This window comes from Microcaecilia unicolor, chromosome 3, assembly GCF_901765095.1.
Source record: "Microcaecilia unicolor chromosome 3, aMicUni1.1, whole genome shotgun sequence".
NCBI lineage: Eukaryota > Metazoa > Chordata > Amphibia > Gymnophiona > Siphonopidae > Microcaecilia > Microcaecilia unicolor.
This window is the reverse complement of record NC_044033.1, coordinates 107,026,805-107,045,981: the sequence shown is the minus strand read 5'-3', so window position 1 is coordinate 107,045,981 and position 19,177 is coordinate 107,026,805.

Sequence of the window (19,177 nt, the reverse complement as noted above, 5' to 3'; positions counted from 1 at the left end):
TAGCATGCATACATATATCCAATGTATCATTAGCCAAGTAAGCTATTTTGACAGTATAGCAAAACATCATTAACTTTATAACATAACTTGGATCCCCCACCCCTGCCTCAAGCCTAGACTCCATATCAAAAACCCCCTCACAGAAGCAAGAGGTTATTACCAACAAACCAACCTGAATATAAACTTCCAGACTACTAAGCCCCCCCCATACACCTCCCCCACCTGTCTGAAATAGCTCCCAACATTAGGGTCCCCCAGGGGCTTGTACTCTTATAGCCCCCTTGGGGCTCTCCACATCTCCAGATATAAAGAATAAACACCACCCTCTTCCCCCTAATGAGAGTTGACTGGATATGAGGTATATTAATGGATGTTTAAACCAACAGTTATAATGTGTGACCTTGAGGGCTCAGGATCTGTAGGTAAGGATTCCAAATTTGTGTAAAGTGCTTCTTACGCTTAGGGGAACCCCTTGCCTCCCTAGTTGCCAAAAGATATATCTGATTCCTCCCGTGCCAGAAGGCCAGGGGCTCCGTTTAGGTCCAATACTGCGATATGCTTTTGCAGGCTACTAAACATAATTTGTAACACAGAAGGCTAGCATGTGTTGGTAGGGGATGAAAGTCTTTGGGTTTGTCAAGTAAAAATTGGTCCATTGTCCCTTGTATAACACATCCCAGTAATCTAATTAAAAATCTAATTTGCGCCCAGAACTTCCGAACACCTGGGCATGACCAAAGGGCTTGGTAAAATGAGTGGGGTTTGTGACCATATTTGGAGCAGGCAAAGTCCCCAAGTTCCACATGTGTATAAAGCAATTTTATATATTTTGGAGAGAGTGAAAAGTCAAACAGATGTTATAGTGCATATAAATGAGGAAATTTTATAAACTGGTAACAAGATTCTGTTCTAGAATACTAGTGTACTGTCTGCACTGATGCTGCCTCTTATGCTATGTCAACAGTTAAGTTGGCACGCCTGACACACATAATTTATAGTAGTCTATAAATTATGCATATAACTGGGAGTTGTTTCCTCCCCCCCCCCCCCCCCATGTGTACGCCCCCTTGCAGTTAGGCAAAATTGTACTTAGGTGTTGCCTTATAAAATAGGGGCAAGGGCACATAGAAGCCTGTCAATTTTTTTTTTATTTTATATTTATTAGATTTACAAGATTTAATAATTTAAACTAAGAATAAGGCCAAAGGCACATAGGAGCCTGCCAATTTTTTTAATTTTAGATTTACAAGACTTAATAATTTAAACCAAGATTAAAGACCTTTGTATAGTATAGCTGAAAATAATACATCATTAAAAAAGAAGAAAAATATTCTTCCTGCACCTCTTTCAAATTGAGAGAGGGAATAGGGAATTTAAGTCAGCACCAGCCTATCATATGAGGGGACCCCCATATACAAAGAAGGAACAAACAAGGAGTCTGTCAATTAATGACACTTGCCTCTAAGCACCAGTTTATAGAACTGGCCCAAATATGTGTAATTTATTTTCAAACAACCTCTGCAGCTGCCAAATTATGCAGGCACTTTTAAGATACATAATTTATACTGTGTTTCAAACAGAAAATGTACACATTTTTCTTTGAAATTTAATGTAAACTACATAAGTTAAATGATCAGTAATAAGGGGTAAATGTGTGTGTACTCAAAGTCTAAATGAAAGGAGTGGATTCATTTGGACTTTGGTTTGCTCCATTCGTGGAGGTTTTTTTTTCCCCTTCTTGTTGCTTTTGTACTCATTTTATAAAATGTATGCATATCCCAGCTCTGCACATACTGTGCTTCAAGGATCATCTACATACAAATCACATATAAAAGCAGGTCCAGTCTTGTAGTTTACCTATGTCCATTTTTATAACGTGGAAAATGTTTGGTACTGGGCACTTTCAGGTGTGGTTGCCTCCTTACAGATCAGCTGAAAGTCATGCACGTTATGAGAGGTTGTATGTATTGAGCCGGACAGAAGACTGCATTTAATAGCCAAGCTGTTTTACTTTGACAAAAAGCTTTAAAAACATCCCTCTAAGGACAAAATTGTATAGTCTTTCCCACGTGACTGTGGCTCTATAATACCTGTAAATCACCTCTTAAAAATAGTGACTGGTGTAATTGTAGCACTTTGGCTCAAGGGTGTCTACCATGCTATTGGGAGTGTAGAAACATGGTTGAGTTTGCACATATACACGTAGATTTTTAAAATACCTTAGTCTACGTCAGTGGTTCTCAACCCAGTCAGGTTTTCAGCATAACCAAAATGAATATGCATTAGAGAGGTTTTCACGCATTGGATGTAGCGCATGCAAAATTACCTTATGTTCATTTTTATTTGCTATACTGCCGAAGGGATGTACCATCTCAGTGGTGTACAATAATTAAATAACCATAAGAGGGGTATCGTAGGAAAGGAACTACAAATCCAGTAGTATAGCAGAACTTTATCAGCTGGTCTGATGGAGGTGCAGTGGAGGAGGTCTCTGGCTCAGAAAGCTCCGACGGTTGGGGCTGCGGAGGATGACCGTTTGGGCCGCCATCTTGATTCCTGCGCCACTGACTCCATTGCTGAGGATGCCTACCTCCGGCATTGTCCTGCCTCTGCATGCTGCTGCTGTTTCTTCAGAGCTTCATTTGCCTTGCTGGTCCTGTTCGTGTCAGACTGGATTTCCATCATCCCCCTTGGACTTCTGCTGCCCATCTTTGTCTCCCTTACCTTTCCCTTCTTATCCTGATCTCCCGCTCTAATTATTTGACTGTAACTAGAACTGTATTTATTTTCTTAGTTCATTGTAAGCCGCTTTGGGGCTGCAAAACTGCGGCAAAAGGCGGGGTATAAATGACCTTAAATAAATAAAAGGAAACGAGCATATTCCTTGTGGATATCCTGAAAACCTGACTGGCTGGGTGTGTCCCAAGGACTGGGTTGAGACCCCCCCTCCCCTCCCCCCCCCTGTCTACATCTATAAAATGTTTAATGTACACTAGCTCTTCAGCAGGTGCAAGTGCTTGTGTCCCCATTGAAGGCACATACACTATTATTATTTTTTTTTTAATTTATTAAGGTCTTTATTTAGCATTGACAAGATATATTAGCCAGTTACACACCAGCAAAAGTATAGCAAAACTTAACATTAATCAGGCTTCAATCTGTCAGCTCTACTTTACAAACCAAATAAAGTAGTCATTTTAATGATCAATGCTGCAAACAAATACCTAATGACCCTTAAGTTTTTTAAACCTATATAATTTTTGAAATTTATGTAAGCCCTCCCTAGTTCCTCCCTTCCCTCTAAGCCTAAACCCCCTCCCACTAAGTCCCATCCCACCCTTTCCCACCCTGTATCTCTCCAACATTCAAACTGGGTCAATGCACAAGACATAGTCACCCATCTATTTCAAACCGGACACGCATTTACAAACGGGCTCCACACTCTCTCCCACTTAGCCAAGAGTTTCTTTTTCTCCGCAGTCAAGCGTTCCATTTCACTTATATACCAGACCTTTGATATCCACCTCCCCATCGAAGGAACCTTAGGGGACTTCCAACTCTGCGCCAAATTAACACGAGCAGCATGTAAGAGTCCCTGAAGCAATCTAAATTGGGAGTCCGTAAGACCAATCGGTCTCATCCCCAACAAAAAGACAGCAGGATGCCACTGCACCGGTCTACCCACCCAAACCTGGGCCCGAGACAGGACTCCTTTCCAGTAGGCTCATGCCTTAGGACAGGTCCACCAAATATGGCCCATAGATCCCACACCCCCTCCAGCACCTATCTGATGTCGTACTAAACATATGATGGAGCCGCACCGGTGTTAGATACCACCTGTAGAAAATCTTAATAGCGTTCTCTTTCAAGGCAACCGATATAGACGATTTCAAAAGGTTTTTTTCAAGATGCAACCAAGAAGCCTCCGACAGAGTAAAATCTAATTCTTTTTCCCAATTCTTTCTATGGAGAGTATACTGCCTGAGGCGCTGCAACGCATAACCATACAGCGTGGTGATCATGCCCCTTGTACTCCTGTTGTCCACACACATCTCTTCCAACAAGGTAATCTCACGAGTCAGAGCCAATTTATGTGCCGGACATTGCAGAAAGTGTTTCAATTGTAAATAAGCAAAATGGTCCTTCCACGGAATCCGATAAGTTTTTACCAAGGTCTCAAATGTAACCATCTTTCCCTCCTCGTATAATTGTCCCCAGAGGTCCAAGCCCAATTCCCCCCAACACTTTAATACAGTGTTACCAATCCCTGGCTCAAACAACGGGTGATCTCCCAGGGGCGCGAGTCTAGACAGCTCTGACTTCCGAGTCTGTGTGAGAAGATCCCAATAATGAAATGTAACCTGCACATTAGGTGGAAAGTGCTCCACCCTACCTCTATATCTTGACTGGAGCCACAGCAATTGACCCAATGGACGACTACCCACCAGGTCTTGTTCCAAATGCACCCACAATTTGTGGTCCTCCCCCCGGAACCATTCTATCGCCGATCTCGACTGCGCTGCACAGTGGTACCAAAACAGATTTGGTACCCCCAACCCCCCTTCTCGCCTAGATTTATACAAAAAGGTACGTGGCAATCTTGGTCGCTTTTGATTCCAAATGAACCGAATAAGTCTATCCTGCAAGCCAGAAATATAGGAACGCGGCAGACATAGTGGGAGCACCTGAAACAAGTACAATAAACGCGGAAGAATATTTATTTTAAGAGCTGCTATCCTCCCTAACCAAGAGATACCTAAATTTTGCCAACGTTCTAAATCCCTAATTAGGGCCTGCTTTAGAGGCAAGTAATTGACTGAAAACAACTCTGACAACTTCCAAGGTATTTGTACCCCAAGATATCTAATATCCCTTGCAGACCACTTAAATGCAAAAAATTTTTCCAGGGTTTCCATCAGCTGGGGCGATATTCTAACCGCCATTCCAATAGACTTGCTCGCGTTCAACTTATACCCAGATACAGCCGAATACGCTTCTATTTCCTGCAATAGGTTTGGGAGCGATACCAGTGGATTAGTCAAAGACAAAAGGACATCGTCCGCAAAAAGTGCAATCTTAAATTCCTGACCTTTCACTTTTACCCCTGTGATATCTACATTACCCCGAATCGCTGCTGCTAGGGGCTCCATTGCCAAGGCGAATAAAAGAGGCGACAATTGGCACCCCTGTCTCGTACCCCGTTCCAACTCAAAAAGGCCCGAGTGACCCCCATTAATTCTTACACAGGCTTTGGGGAACGTGTAAAAAGCTCGGATCCAGGATGTAAAGAATGGCCCCACACCGAATTTATTCAAAACCTTATCCAGGTATCCCCAATGGACCCTATCAAAGGCCTTTTCCGCGTCTAATCCTAACAAGACCATCGGCAATTCCTTCACCTGAGATACGTGCAATAAGTTCAAAGTCCTCCTGATATTATCCATAGCCTGCCTATTGGCCACAAATCCCACCTGATCCGGGTGTACCAGGGTGGGTAGCACCTTAGCCAGACGATTAGCCAATATTTTTGCCAGTATTTTAACATCTGTGTTTAAGATGGATATTGGTCGGTAAGAGGCGCATATAGTCTTATCTTTTCCCGGCTTGGGGATAACAGCCAGCCAAGCCTCCATCATTGATTCTGGCAGCTGTACCCCCTCCCGCACCGAGTTGAGTACCCGAACCAGGTAGGGGGCCAACTCCCTTGCATAGGCCTTATAGAACTCGTTCGTCAAGCCATCAAGTCCAGGAACTTTACCTGCCGGCAATTCCTTAATTACTTTTAATACCTCCCCAACTGTCACTGAGGCATCCAATGCCTCTCTCTGACCCTCCAATAATCCCGGCAACTCTCTATGTGCCAAGTATCAATTTCTGAATCCTGTACAGTGGCATCCCGTTTATATAACTTCTTGTAGAACTGTGCAAAGCATTCCCGAATTTAAGGAGAGCTGTGCACTTGACCGCCCCCCTCATCCTGTACACGCAGTATGTGTCTGTCAGCTCTCATCTGTCTCAGTTTGGACGCCAAAAGTCGCCCAGGCTTATTACTGCATTCATAATGTACCTGCTTCAAGCGCGCGTGCACAAATTTCAAACTCTCCTCATGCAACGCAGCCACTTCCAACCTCACAGCCTGAAGCTCCCGGAAAACGGACACCGACCCAGTGGCCTTGTACCCACTCTCCAACGACCCCAGTCTCTCCATACAATTTTGCAGACGTACTCTATGCACTCTATTTCGTTTACTGGCACATTTTATAAAGTAACCCCTGGCTACAGCCTTGAAAGCATCCCATATCACACCCAACTGTGGGCCTGAATCTAGATTCAGCTCAAAATATTCCTTTAACATAGGGACAAAGTTCTCAACAATTTCAGGATCATTTAACAAGCAATTATTTAAGGACCATCTCCGATCTTTGATCTCCTCTCTCAATGATGGAACAGAGACCCAGACAGGAGCATGATCTGACATAGTTATATGTCCAATGAACGAGTCACCTCCCCCCTCAGACAGAGTTTTATCTAATAATACATAGTCCAACCGAGAATGAGATAGATGAACATGTGAGTAAAAAGTGTAGTCTCTGATCCGTGGGTGGGCTGAACGCCATGCATCATACATACCCATTGAGTCCACAAAGCTTCCAAATGCCTTAGAAAGTTTATAATCAGTGGAAACTGGGATGACAGATTTATCTATTCCTGGCTGTAAAGTGGCATTAAAATCCCCTGCTACTATCAGTTTTCCCCGTACAAAAAGTTGTAATTCTTTCTGAAGATGTACAAAGAATTGGTCCTGTCTCTCATTTGGGGCATAAACACACCCCAGAGTAAATTCCTCATGTTCTAAGAGGATGTGCAGAAACAGATAACGTCCCTCCAAATCTCTCTTCAGGTGCAGAAGCTGCACCTGCACCTGCACCTGCACATCCCTATGGAATCTATGGAATAAAATGGCCACACCCCTCTTTTTTGCTCCTTGAGCATCTGAAGCAAAGTAGGCAAGGGGGTACTGTGAAAAATTTAATAAACCTTCCGCTCTCTTAAGCAAATGTGTCTCTTGCAAAAAAACCGCCTGAGGCTGAATCAATTTCAGTTCTTTGAACAAGGTGTGTCTTTTATAGGGTGTGTTTAGGCCTTTTACATTATAAGTCAAAATTTTAAAATCGGCCATAATCTCTATGCCTAAAGTGCTGAAGAAACCTTGGAGAGAATCCCCCCCACTTCTCCTAATCTTCCTTTCCCCTATCCCACCCCACAGCCACTCCTCTACTCCCCCCACCCCTCTCCTACCCTCCCCCTCCCCTCTTCCTCCCCGCTCAAGCACATCCCCAATCTCTTGCACCCTCTGTCAAACAAACTCTTCCCCTGAACAGAACCCCTTAAACGTCTCCCTCCCCCCAATTCGACACTCACCCCCCTCCCAACTCTCATACCCCCACCAGACAGAACCAATGGCTCTGAATGGGAGAAAACAAAGGAAATTCCCCCCCGAGACTAAATGAACCCCCTCCGTCTAACATCAACCCCTGTCTTTCTATTCCCCTTCACAATTAAAAATATTGCAAACTGTAAATCTAACCACACATCAGAACCCCAATATACTGGCATTAGCTGCAACAACATCTCGGTCCAACTGGACAGCATAACATTGACCATTCATCGCGCTCCTCAAGTATAACTGCGCAACAAATGATCAAAATCAGCCTGTTATTAAATCAAGAAGAAAGAAATTGTCAAAATCATTTAGGAGCACGCTTGCTTTTAGATGTAGATTCGATCTTCCGCCATTTCTGCATCTGTGCCTTGGTGGTTGGCGCCATCTCACCCGGCGGTACCGCCATTGCGGTCAATCCCGCCTCGTGTAGCATTTTCCAGGCCTCTGTCGCCTTGCGGGCTCGTGTTGATTTCCCATTAACTGTGAATCCCAGCGCAAATGGAAACAGCCATCTGTAAGCGATCTTTTCCTTCACTAATATCTCCAAGACTGGTTTCATTGCTCTTCTTTGCGTCAACGTGAAGAGCGATAGGTCCTGATAAACCGTTACTGATGCATTATTGTAATCCAGGGACTGAACTTGGCGCGCCTTCAACCACAACTGTTCTTTAAAAGCATAAGAGGTGAAACTTCCGGTTGGGGAATGGAGTAGAGAGGCGGAAGGTGAAGCTACTCCGGGACATGAAGTGATCCGCACTCGTAAACAGCGTCCTAAACGAAAATAAAACGCTTATCTGAAAGCGGGAAGGTGCCCTGCACAGGCGAGAACCAAACAGTTGAAAACCGCGAGCCATGGTGGCGAAAATAGGGCGGAAAGAGCCCAAAGATCGAGCACGCCCCGGAGAAAATAAAATGGCGGATAGAGGAGCACCTGACTCGCCCTCGCCTAGTTCGCTTTGGGCCGCGGAGATCACTGAGGAAGTGAAGGCGGCAGTGGAGCAGACGATCGATCATAAAATGCAACTGATTATAGATAAGCTGGACGGCATGGAAGAGAGACAAACCACGCTGATGACTGAGTTGCATGAGGTACAACAGCGAGTGGGGCAGGCGGAGGAGGAGATCCGGAAAGTAGCAGAGGAGCACCCGAAAATGACCCGTAGGTTGGGAGAACTAGAAGCGAAGCTGGAAGATCTTGAGAACCGCTCTAGGAGGAACAATTTGAGACTAGTGGGACTCCCAGAGAGTTTGGGGGAAAAAAATCTGAGTGCTTTTCTGGAAAAATGGCTGCCGGGAGCGTTGGAACAGCCAGATCTGGAAGGCAAGCTGAGAATAGAGCGGGCACACCGGCTGGGACCCAGACGGGACAATGCAGAGAGACCACGGGTGACCATCTTAAAGATCCTGAACTATGCTCACAAGATGGAGATTCTGCAGAGCCTGAGAGCAGGGCAGAAATTGGAATACCAGGGGAAAAAAATTTTATGTTTCCAAGACTACTCGCAAAAAGTATCTACAGCCAGAAGGGACTTTGCCCCCATTTGCTCAGCTTTGTTTGATCTTAAGTATAAGTTTAGCCTCCTATACCCAGCAAGATTGAAGGTGATTCATAATGGCCAAGCAGTCTTCTTTGAATCAGTGAGGGAGGCTAAAGATTTTGTGAACAAACTGAAAGGAGCAGAAGGAGGAGCACCTGGAGAAAACATGGGCTGAAGTGAACACCGAATAGCAGGTCACGATGAAAGGCCGACAGAGAGATGGGGGTTAAAGACAGCAGAAACATGGAGGAGACTTTGCGTTGATTAACACCAGTGCTTTTTTTGTAGAAAAAAAGGTGCCGGTACTCATTATGGGCGGGGTCACCACATATGGCTCCACCCCTATGATAGCCACACCCACATTAACCACACCCCTATACCAGCCATGGTGCATATAAACAGACATCATTGAAAATATTACAGTACTATAGGAGAAAAAAATAACGTGATTTTTTTTCATTATAAATAATCTCTGTAAGCTCTTACAGCTCCAGTATACCCAGTGCAAAATAAGACAGCCAATGTAAATTCTCAAATTGGACATATTACAAACACTAAAATGAAAATAAAATGATTTTTTTTTCTACCTTTGTTGTCTGGTGACTGTTTTTCTTTCCATATTGGTCCCAGTCTGTGATTCTCCTTTCCTTTGTTTTCGCTTAACTCTTCTGTGCCATTTGTCATTTTTGTCTCCTTTTTCTTTGCTTTCTTCAATATTTTTCAGGCTCTCTCTCTGTCCAGATTTAATTCATTCTTACTATCCATTCTTTAATTTCCTTCATCTACCTGTGGTTTTCATCTTTTCCTCACCCTTGTTCTCCCCATGCCCCTTCCTCTTATTCTCCAGTCTTTCTCTATTCCCCTTTTCCATCCAGCAGCTCTGCTTTCTCTCCCCATCCTTCCAGTGTCTCCCCTATTTCTTTCTGCATTCTTCCATCCAGCGTCTTCCCTCTTTCTCTCCCTATCCTTCCGTTTTCCCTCTCTCTTTCCCCATCCTTCCATCTGTTTTTCCCTCTCTCCCCAATCCTTCCATCTGTGTTTTTCCCTCTCTCCCCCCCATCCTTCCATCTGTTTTTCCCCTCTCTCCCCAATCCTTCCATCTGTTTTTCCCTCTCGCTCCCCATCCTTCCATCTGTTTTCCCCTCTCTCTCCCCAATCCTTCCCTCTGTTGTTTTCCCTCTTTCTCTCTCTCCCCAATCCTTCCCTGTTGTTTTCCCTCTTTCTCTCTCTCCCCATCCTTCCATCTGTTTTTCCCCTCTCTCCCCAATCCTTCCATCTGTTTTTCCCCTCTCTCCCCAATCCTTCCATCTGTTTTCCCCTCTCTCTCCCCAATCCTTCCCTCTGTTTTCCCTCTTTCTCTCTCTCCCCAATCCTTCCCTCTGTTGTTTTCCCTCTTTCCCTCTCTCCCCAATCCTTCCCTCTGTTGTTTTCCCTCTTTCTCTCTCCCCAATCCTTTCCTCTGTTGGTTTCCCTCTTTCTCTCTCTCCCCAATCCTTCATCTGTTGGTTTCCCTCTTTCTCTCTCTCCCCCCAATCCTTCCTCTGTTGGTTTCCCTCTTTCTCTCTCCCCCTCTCCCCCCAATCCTTCCTCTGTTGGTTTCCCTCTTTCTCTCTCCCCCCAATCCTTCCCTCTGTTGGTTTCCCTCTTTCTCTCTCTCCCCCCAATCCTTCCTCTGTTGGTTTCCCTCTTTCTCTCTCCCCCTCTCCCCCCAATCCTTCCTCTGTTGGTTTCCCTCTTTCTCTCTCCCCCCAATCCTTCCCTCTGTTGTTTTCCCTCTTTCTCTCTCTCCCTAATCCTTCCCTCTGTTGGTTTCCCTCTCCATGCCAAGTTTCCCGCGAACGGCGCGAAGTCGCGACGCACGCGGCACCAGCCCCTATTTCCGGCCGCTGCTGCTTCTCCTGTTGAGCAGCAGCGGCCGCTACACAAAGAAAAAGATTTTTTTAAAAACTTCAAACCTGGCTGAAACGCGGCACCCCGGCACTGTAGACAGCCATTAGGCATTGGCTGTTGCCCCGCAGCCGCTCCTCCTCTTGCCTCTACGTCACTGCCCCTGGAGGAAGACCCCGGAGGAGCGCAGTGACATACAGGCAAGAGGAGGAGCGGCTGCGGGGCAACAGCCAATGCCTAATGGCTGTCTACAGTGCCGGGGTGCCGCGTTTCAGCCAGGTTTGAAGTTTTTAAAAAAATCTTTTTCTTTGTGTAGCGGCCGCTGCTGCTCAACAGAAGCAGCAGCGGCCGGAAATGGGGGCTGGCACTGCGTGCGGGACATGGACTCACGGGGCGGGGGGGGGGGGGAGCAAAAAAAAAAGGTGCCGGTACGCCGTACCGTTGCGTACCGGCACAAAAAAAGCACTGATTAACACACACGTTGATGGTGACTCGCCGTTGCGAGCCAAAAGGATTTCTGGTTGCAGTTGTGCGCAGACTGTTCACTGGTCAAGGACATCAGAGGGTTGTAGCCCTCAGATCAATAAGAGAGTGTCCTAATCCTGGGGACACGGAAGCTCACTTGCCCTTGGGCATGTTGGGGGTAAACTATACTGGGGGGGGGAGAGGGGGGGAAGGGTTCAAGGGGAAGAAGGGAGGGAAAAAGAATGGGCGAATGTGGGTGAATGAGATGTATGTAAGAAGGATATGGCTGAGTGCGAATAATGGTGGGCGAAATGTAGACAAAGAATTGAACCCGGGAGGTGGAGGCTGGGACACCTCCGGGGTGTATAAAAAGTGGAAAGCAGAATTGGAGTCACACATTAATATACAGGGATGACATGTGTAAAGATTGTGACTTGGAATGTGGGGGGCATTCACTCACCAATAAAGAGACAAAAAATCTTGAAGGTCCTTAATGACCAGAAAACGACAATAGCCCTCTTACAAGAAACGCACTTGACACATATAGAGCATGAGACGCTAAAGAGATGGTGGGTGGGTGAGGTCATAGATTCCCCGGCAGTAGGAGGGAAAGGAGGAGTGATAATTTTGATTCGTAAGGGGCTGCATGTGAAAATACGGAAAACTGTAAAAGACACTAGAGGGCGGTATGTTCTGGTGGCTCTGGAGATAGAGAGGCAACCAATGTTGATATGCAATATATATGCACCCAATACTTTTGAGAAGGTGTTTTATAAGACGCTCTTGCGCAGAATGCAGGACATGGGAGAAAGCCGTGTAGTGGTGGGTGGTGATTTCAATGAGGTCAGAGACCCGCTACTGGACAGATCGAGGCCGACGGGGAGGGAGCTGTCCAGGGGCCAGAGGGGGTTGGGGTTGCTAGAGGAGGCGCTGGATGTGATAGATGTCTGGAGAACCTTGCACCCTTTGGAAAAAGATTACACGCACCTGTCCAGAGCCCACTCCACACTGTCCCGTATTGATTATATATTGATTGCAAGGGAACTGTTAACACAAGTGCATAGGGCTGAGATAGGACCAATAGTTGTTTCTGACCATGCCTGGGTACTGATGGAGATGCGACTGGATAACAGCGCGCAGAGAAATTTCTCTTGGCGTTTCCCGACATACCTCTATCGAGATAGGCAGTTTCAGTTACAATTAAAGGCTAGATGGGAACAGTATCAAGGGGAAAATGAGGCCCATAGGAATGATCCGGTGCTTTTTTGGGAAGCTGCAAAGGCGGTTCTCAGAGGGGAGACAATAGCCTATAATAGTTTCCAAAAGAAGGTACGAAAGCGAGAAGTATTGAGATGGGAGAAGAGGGTAACAACCTTAAGGAGAGAATATGGCCACACTCAGACACCAGAAGCGAGAGCCCGGTTATTAGAGGCGCAGCAAACCTTAAATGAACTGCTGCAGCAGACAGCGCAAAAGTCTGCAATGTACTACAAATATCAATTATATAAATTTGCTAACAAAGGGGGGAGTTTTCTGGCTAGACTATTGAAAAGACAGGTTGGGTCCAGAAAAGTGCTATCACTAGTTAATGGCCAAAAAGAGTTGAAACACACGGATAGTGCGATAGCGGAGATCTTTAGGCACTTTTACGAGCAGTTGTATAAACGGCAAGCAGAAGTGGTGACCCCGAGTGCAACATATCTGGGCAGTGTGGAGATACCAAAATTGGAAACTGCAGACCTAAAGATTTTAAATGCAGAAATATCAGAAGATGAAGTAGATTGGGTAGTGCAGCAGAGCTCCCTGGGGAAGGCACCTGGGCCGGATGGCCTTAGTAATGAATTTTATAAATTACTTAGACCAGGAATTGGACGAAGTCTGGCAGAAATATTCAATGAAATGGTTAGAAGGGGGCAGATGCCTGAACATATGAATAAGGCTAATATTACGGTAATACTGAAGCCACATAAGCAGGCACACTTACCGGAATCGTACCGACCTATTTCTTTGCTGAACTCGGAGATGAAATTTTTAGCTAAGATTCTGGCGAATAGACTAGCCCGGTTTTTGCCGACATTGCTGGAAGAATCACAGGTGGGTTTCGTGAAAGACCGAAAAGTGGTTAGGAATCTGAGACGAATACTTGGGGCACTGGAGAGAGCGAGGGATGAAGGTTTGCAAGCCATGTTAATAAGCTTTGATGCCGAAAAGGCCTTTGACAGAGTGGACTGGGGCTTTCTGTTTGAGATCTTAACGGCCTATGGCATAAAAGGTTTTTTCGAAAAAGCTGTAAAGACGTTATATACGGATCCTAAGGCGCGAATTAGTGTTAATGGCTTATTCTCAGACTGGTTTGATATAAGGCGGGGCACCAGACAGGGATGCCCGCTTTCGCCGTTGCTGTTTGTATTGACCCTGGACCCGCTATTGCGGGAAATTAACAGCAATGTAGAAATTAAAGGTGTTCGGATCCTGGATCAGGAATTTAAAATCGCAGCATTTGCAGATGATTTGCTGGCGTTGATAACGGAGCCGAAGACATCATTGACCCGGTTGTTGGAAAGTATAGGGGAATACGGGGATTTTGCGGGCTTCAAACTGAATCTAGAGAAATCAGAAGCCCTAGTCAGTGCGGGGGTAGATCCAGAGATTTGGAGTAGGTCAAAGATTCGCCAGGCGCACATGGAATTTAAGTATCTGGGAGTGCAACTGTCGATGGACCCGGCACATTTATATAAAATCAATGTCCCACGATTAATTGGGGAAACTAAAGCACAATTAGCAGCTTGGGTCTCCTTGCCGCTGTCTTTTCTAGGGAGAATACATTTATATCGCATGGTCATATTCCCGAAATGGCTGTACATGTTGCAGATCTTGTCTATCAAGCTGCTGGTCAGGGATCTGAAAATTCTGCAGAGGCACATAGCATGGTTTTGCTGGGCAGGGAAAAAATCGAAAATGAAGTGGAAGTATGTATATGGGCCCCAACGAGAAGGTGGATTAGGAATGCCTGATTTAAAAGATTATAACTGGGCTTGCATGGCTAGACACTTGCGAGATTGGGTCTTGCACTCGACAACATATACTGACATAGGTTGGGAACAAGCTTTGTTTCGACCATGGTCTTTAAATTGCTTATTACACACCAGGAAAGTGAAGATACCAATTCCTTTCCAGGATAGTGTGCTTCTACAACCTTTGCGATACGCCTGGAGGATGCTGTTGGGTCTCTGGGGGCAAGACCCAGAGGCCAGTGTGCTGTTAACGATAGTGGGGAATGTAGATTTCCCGGCGGGCAGGGAAAGCCGAGTCTTTAAAGACATGGAGCGAGAGGGAGTGACATTACTGGAGAGTTTTCTTCAGGTGGATGGGTCGCTGCTGCCCTATGGGGAGTTTGAAAGGAGGTGCGCAGGAGGCTCATTGGCGAGATTGGCCTATTTACAACTGGAACACTATTTCAGAAGCTTGCCCAGATCTGCACTCACATTGGATTTTGGGAAGAAGGTTAGGGATTTCCTGAAAGGGGATGCAATAGGGCAAACATCAATCTCCTGGTTCCACAAGGCGCTGAGGGAATTAAAACCCCCCAAAGATGTCAAGGAGGTAGTGGGGAGATGGGAGCAAGAGCTGGGAAGTTCACTTACTATGGAGAAGGTGATAACAGCACTAAAAGGGACGACAGGAGTAGTGCATAGTGCAGAACTACAAGAATGTCATTTTAGAACAATACATAGAGCATACTTCTCCGGTAAGCAAGCATGGCATGCAGGGATAGTGGAGGCCGATAGATGCAGGAAGTGTGGAGGGGCCATGCCTTCTTTGGCACATGGACTGTGGCAGTGTCAGCGAATTCGGGGTTTCTGGACAGCTCTTGCCCGGTTTGTATCAAGGATTATGGGGTGTAGAATACAGTTCACTTTTGAACGAATCATGTTTAGCTCACCAAGAGTGTGGGCACGGGGAACAAAAGAGGAGAAGCTATTTCTGAGTAAGTCTTGCATTTTGGGGAAGAAATGCATACTGAATCATTGGTTAATGGACATACCGCCCTCCTACTGGTATTGGAGGAATAAACTGCATGCGCTTATGATGTGGGAGGCCAGAGGTGCGCGATTTACTCCCAAAAGAAGGAAACATTTCATAAAAAATTGGACAGCATATCTGAACGTAGTGGCGCCCAGAGTTAGAAGTCAGGTATTGAATGAGTTGGAGTGAATGGGTATGACTGTGGAGATAAGAGCGAATGGTGAAGTAGGGAGAAGTACTGGGGGGAGGGAGAGGAAGGGGAGGGAAGGAAGAGGAGGGGGGACGATGCTGAGACATACATCGTCGACAACTGTTCATATGGGGACTGGTTTAGCCTTTAAGGGTGTTGAAGTGAACAATAAAGCTGTATGACTCATGTAAAAGGTGGAGATGCTAGACGTAGGGCTATAAGAAACAAGGCCCTAGGCAGCCGGTTGTGCTTTTAATCTACTGCCTCATGAGGAAGAGTTTTTCTTAATCTCAATACCTTGAGTGATATATCCTACGGAGGGTAGCACTGATTGAAGTTGGTTTTGTTCATAGCTTGAGGGGAGGAAGGGGGGTGGGGGAGAGGGGATGGGAAGTGGAGGGGGAGGGGGGGGAACAAAAAGTAAAATGTTAACAAGCTGATTTGAAGTAATACATTGATCTTTGATTGGATACCTTTCATTGTATAACATGTACAACTGTTGTTGTTCTCAATAAAAAAGATTTAAACATAAAAGCATAAGAGGTAAAGCATGCTATGATATCACGCGGGCGATTGTCCCTAGGTTTACCTAGTGCTCTGTGTGCACGCTCAATCCCCACTGAATTCAGATCCGTGGTATCTCCCATAATCTTGGCGCATAACATACGAACCACAGCCGGAACATCCTCCATATTGCTATTCTCTGGAACCCCCCGAAACCGGAGGTTATTTCTTCGTCCCCGGTTTTCTAAATCATCAATCTTATAGTCCAGTTCTTCCGATTTCTCCATCAGCTGTTTCCAAGTAGCATTCATCCCATCAAATCTTTCTTCCTGCTCGTCCGCTCTCTCTTCAAGCGCCTCCACACGTCCTCCCAGTTCTCGGAGGTCCACGCTGATAGCATCCACATGTTCCAGTATTTCCTGCTTGGATGCTTTTATTTCGGCGCGAATTTCTTCAAGGCATTTAGTTAATTCTTTCGGAAAGGTCTTCCTCGGTGTCAGACGGCGTAATTCAAGTTGCGAAGAAGCTGATTCCGACCCCGACGATCTTCCCGCCCCTGGAGACACATGTCTGAGCAGGTCCCGCGCCGACTTCCTCGGCGGGCCACGTTCTCCATCTTTCTGTGAATTACCAGCATTCTTGCTCATTTCGATCACTCTTTCGTGAATCGCGCTTAAAGACCCTTCTACACAAGTATCTTTCACCCGTTTTTGGGTCCCGATGGCAGCAGATTTTGCAAATTATTGACGGGGAAGTTCAGGAGCTAAAGGCTCAGGCGACCATCCAGCCTCGTGACGTCATTTCCTCCTTCCATACACTATTATTTTTAAGACAAGTCAGCGCCTATGTAGGTACTTATCCATGGTGTCCTCTTATACGATTACTGAGGGGGTAATTCTGTTGGGAGTTACCTAGTTTTCAGCAGCAAGAACATATGTAAATGCCATTAATCTAGTCATTTATGTGCATACTAGTAAAAAAGGCCCGTTTCTGATGCAAATGAAACGGGCGCTAGCAAGGTTTTTATCAGAGTGTGCACGTTTGAGAGAGAGTGAATGTGCGAGTGTGTGTGTGACAGAGAGAGTGAGTCTCCCCCCTCCCAGTTTCGGAGAGCAGTGTTTGGTAATTATACAGGATTCCTGCTGCGTTTTTCACTGTTTGTATTTGTCAGGATCCCTGCTGTGTTACAGAGAGAGCGAGGCTCGAGTTTCGGAGAGCAGTGTTTGGAAATTATACAGGATTCCTGCTGTGTTTTCCTTCACTGTTTATATTTGTCAGGACTCAGGAGGAGCTGTGTTACAGAGAGAGCGAGGGCGGGGCAGACACTCATGAGGAAACCGGATATCTACACCGCTTCACACTTCCAGCTGGAGGCTTCATTTAGAACGTTGGTGGTACCTTTTATATATAGAGATGTGAGAAGTATAAATGCCAGTATATTGGCATGTACTTCCAGAATAATCTTCAACAGCATATACTTTGCAGGTGGGCATTCACATGGGTGGAGCACACAAATACATGTGTAAATTATAGAATATTATTTCTGTTTGTTAAACATCGAGATGCAAGCAATTTACACTTGGTCTGTTTCAGCGGGCTGTACTGCCATTTTGAAAGAGGGTGGTGTGTGTGTTGGAAGTCTGCGTGGGGTGGGGTTAGGGGAATGTTGGAAGAGGTGGCTGAGCAGTCTGGTGTGGGCTCGGGACAGGGTGTCAAGGTTAATCATGCAGAATTATGTGTGCATGAAGTTAGGTTTAGGTTGGAAAGCCAAAGGATTCATCTTGTTAAAAAGCTCTAAACGGGGGTGGGAAGTCACCAAACCTGGCATAAGGAAGAAAATCTCAGAAAGGTTTGAAACATTGTCAGTATTTTCAGAACTCCAAGCTTCAAAAAAATTATCAGTATAGCTTTATCAGTATAGCTGTATCAGTAGAGGAAAGAGTTGCTGCAGAGTTTACTAGTGCTCTTTGCATTTTTTTTCAGCAGTTTGGCCCCTAATAAGACAGACAGGGAAAATAAATGATGCACCTTGTCTCACACTTTTAAAATGACACACATGACCACAGCCTCTTCCCCCCCCCCCCCCCCCCCCCCCCCCACACCCTCAGCAATACACCTTTACCTACAGTGGGGGAAATAAGTATTTGATCCCTTGCTGATTTTGTAAGTTTGCCCACTGACAAAGACATGAGCAGCCCATAATTGAAGGGTAGGTTATTGGTAACAGTGAGAGATAGCACATCACAAATTAAATCCGGAAAATCACATTGTGGAAAGTATATGAATTTATTTGCATTCTGCAGAGGGAAATAAGTATTTGATCCCCCACCAACCAGTAAGAGATCTGGCCCCTACAGACCAGGTAGATGCTCCAAATCAACTCGTTACCTGCATGACAGACAGCTGTCGGCAATGGTCACCTGTATGAAAGACACCTGTCCACAGACTCAGTGAATCAGTCAGACTCTAACCTCTACAAAATGGCCAAGAGCAAGGAGCTGTCTAAGGATGTCAGGGACAAGATCATACACCTGCACAAGGCTGGAATGGGCTACAAAACCATCAGTAAGACGCTGGGCGAGAAGGAGACAACTGTTGGTGCCATAGTAAGAAAATGGAAGAAGTACAAAATGACTGTCAATCGACAAAGATCTGGGGCTCCACGCAAAATCTCACCTCATGGGGTATCCTTGATCATGAGGAAGGTTAGAAATCAGCCTACAACTACAAGGGGGGAACTTGTCAATGATCTCAAGGCAGCTGGGACCACTGTCACCACGAAAACCATTGGTAACACATTACGACATAACGGATTGCAATCCTGCAGTGCCCGCAAGGTCCCCCTGCTCCGGAAGGCACATGTGACGGCCCGTCTGAAGTTTGCCAGTGAACACCTGGATGATGCCGAGAGTGATTGGGAGAAGGTGCTGTGGTCAGATGAGACAAAAATTGAGCTCTTTGGCATGAACTCAACTCGCCGTGTTTGGAGGAAGAGAAATGCTGCCTATGACCCAAAGAACACCGTCCCCACTGTCAAGCATGGAGGTGGAAATGTTATGTTTTGGGGGTGTTTCTCTGCTAAGGGCACAGGACTACTTCACCGCATCAATGGGAGAATGGATG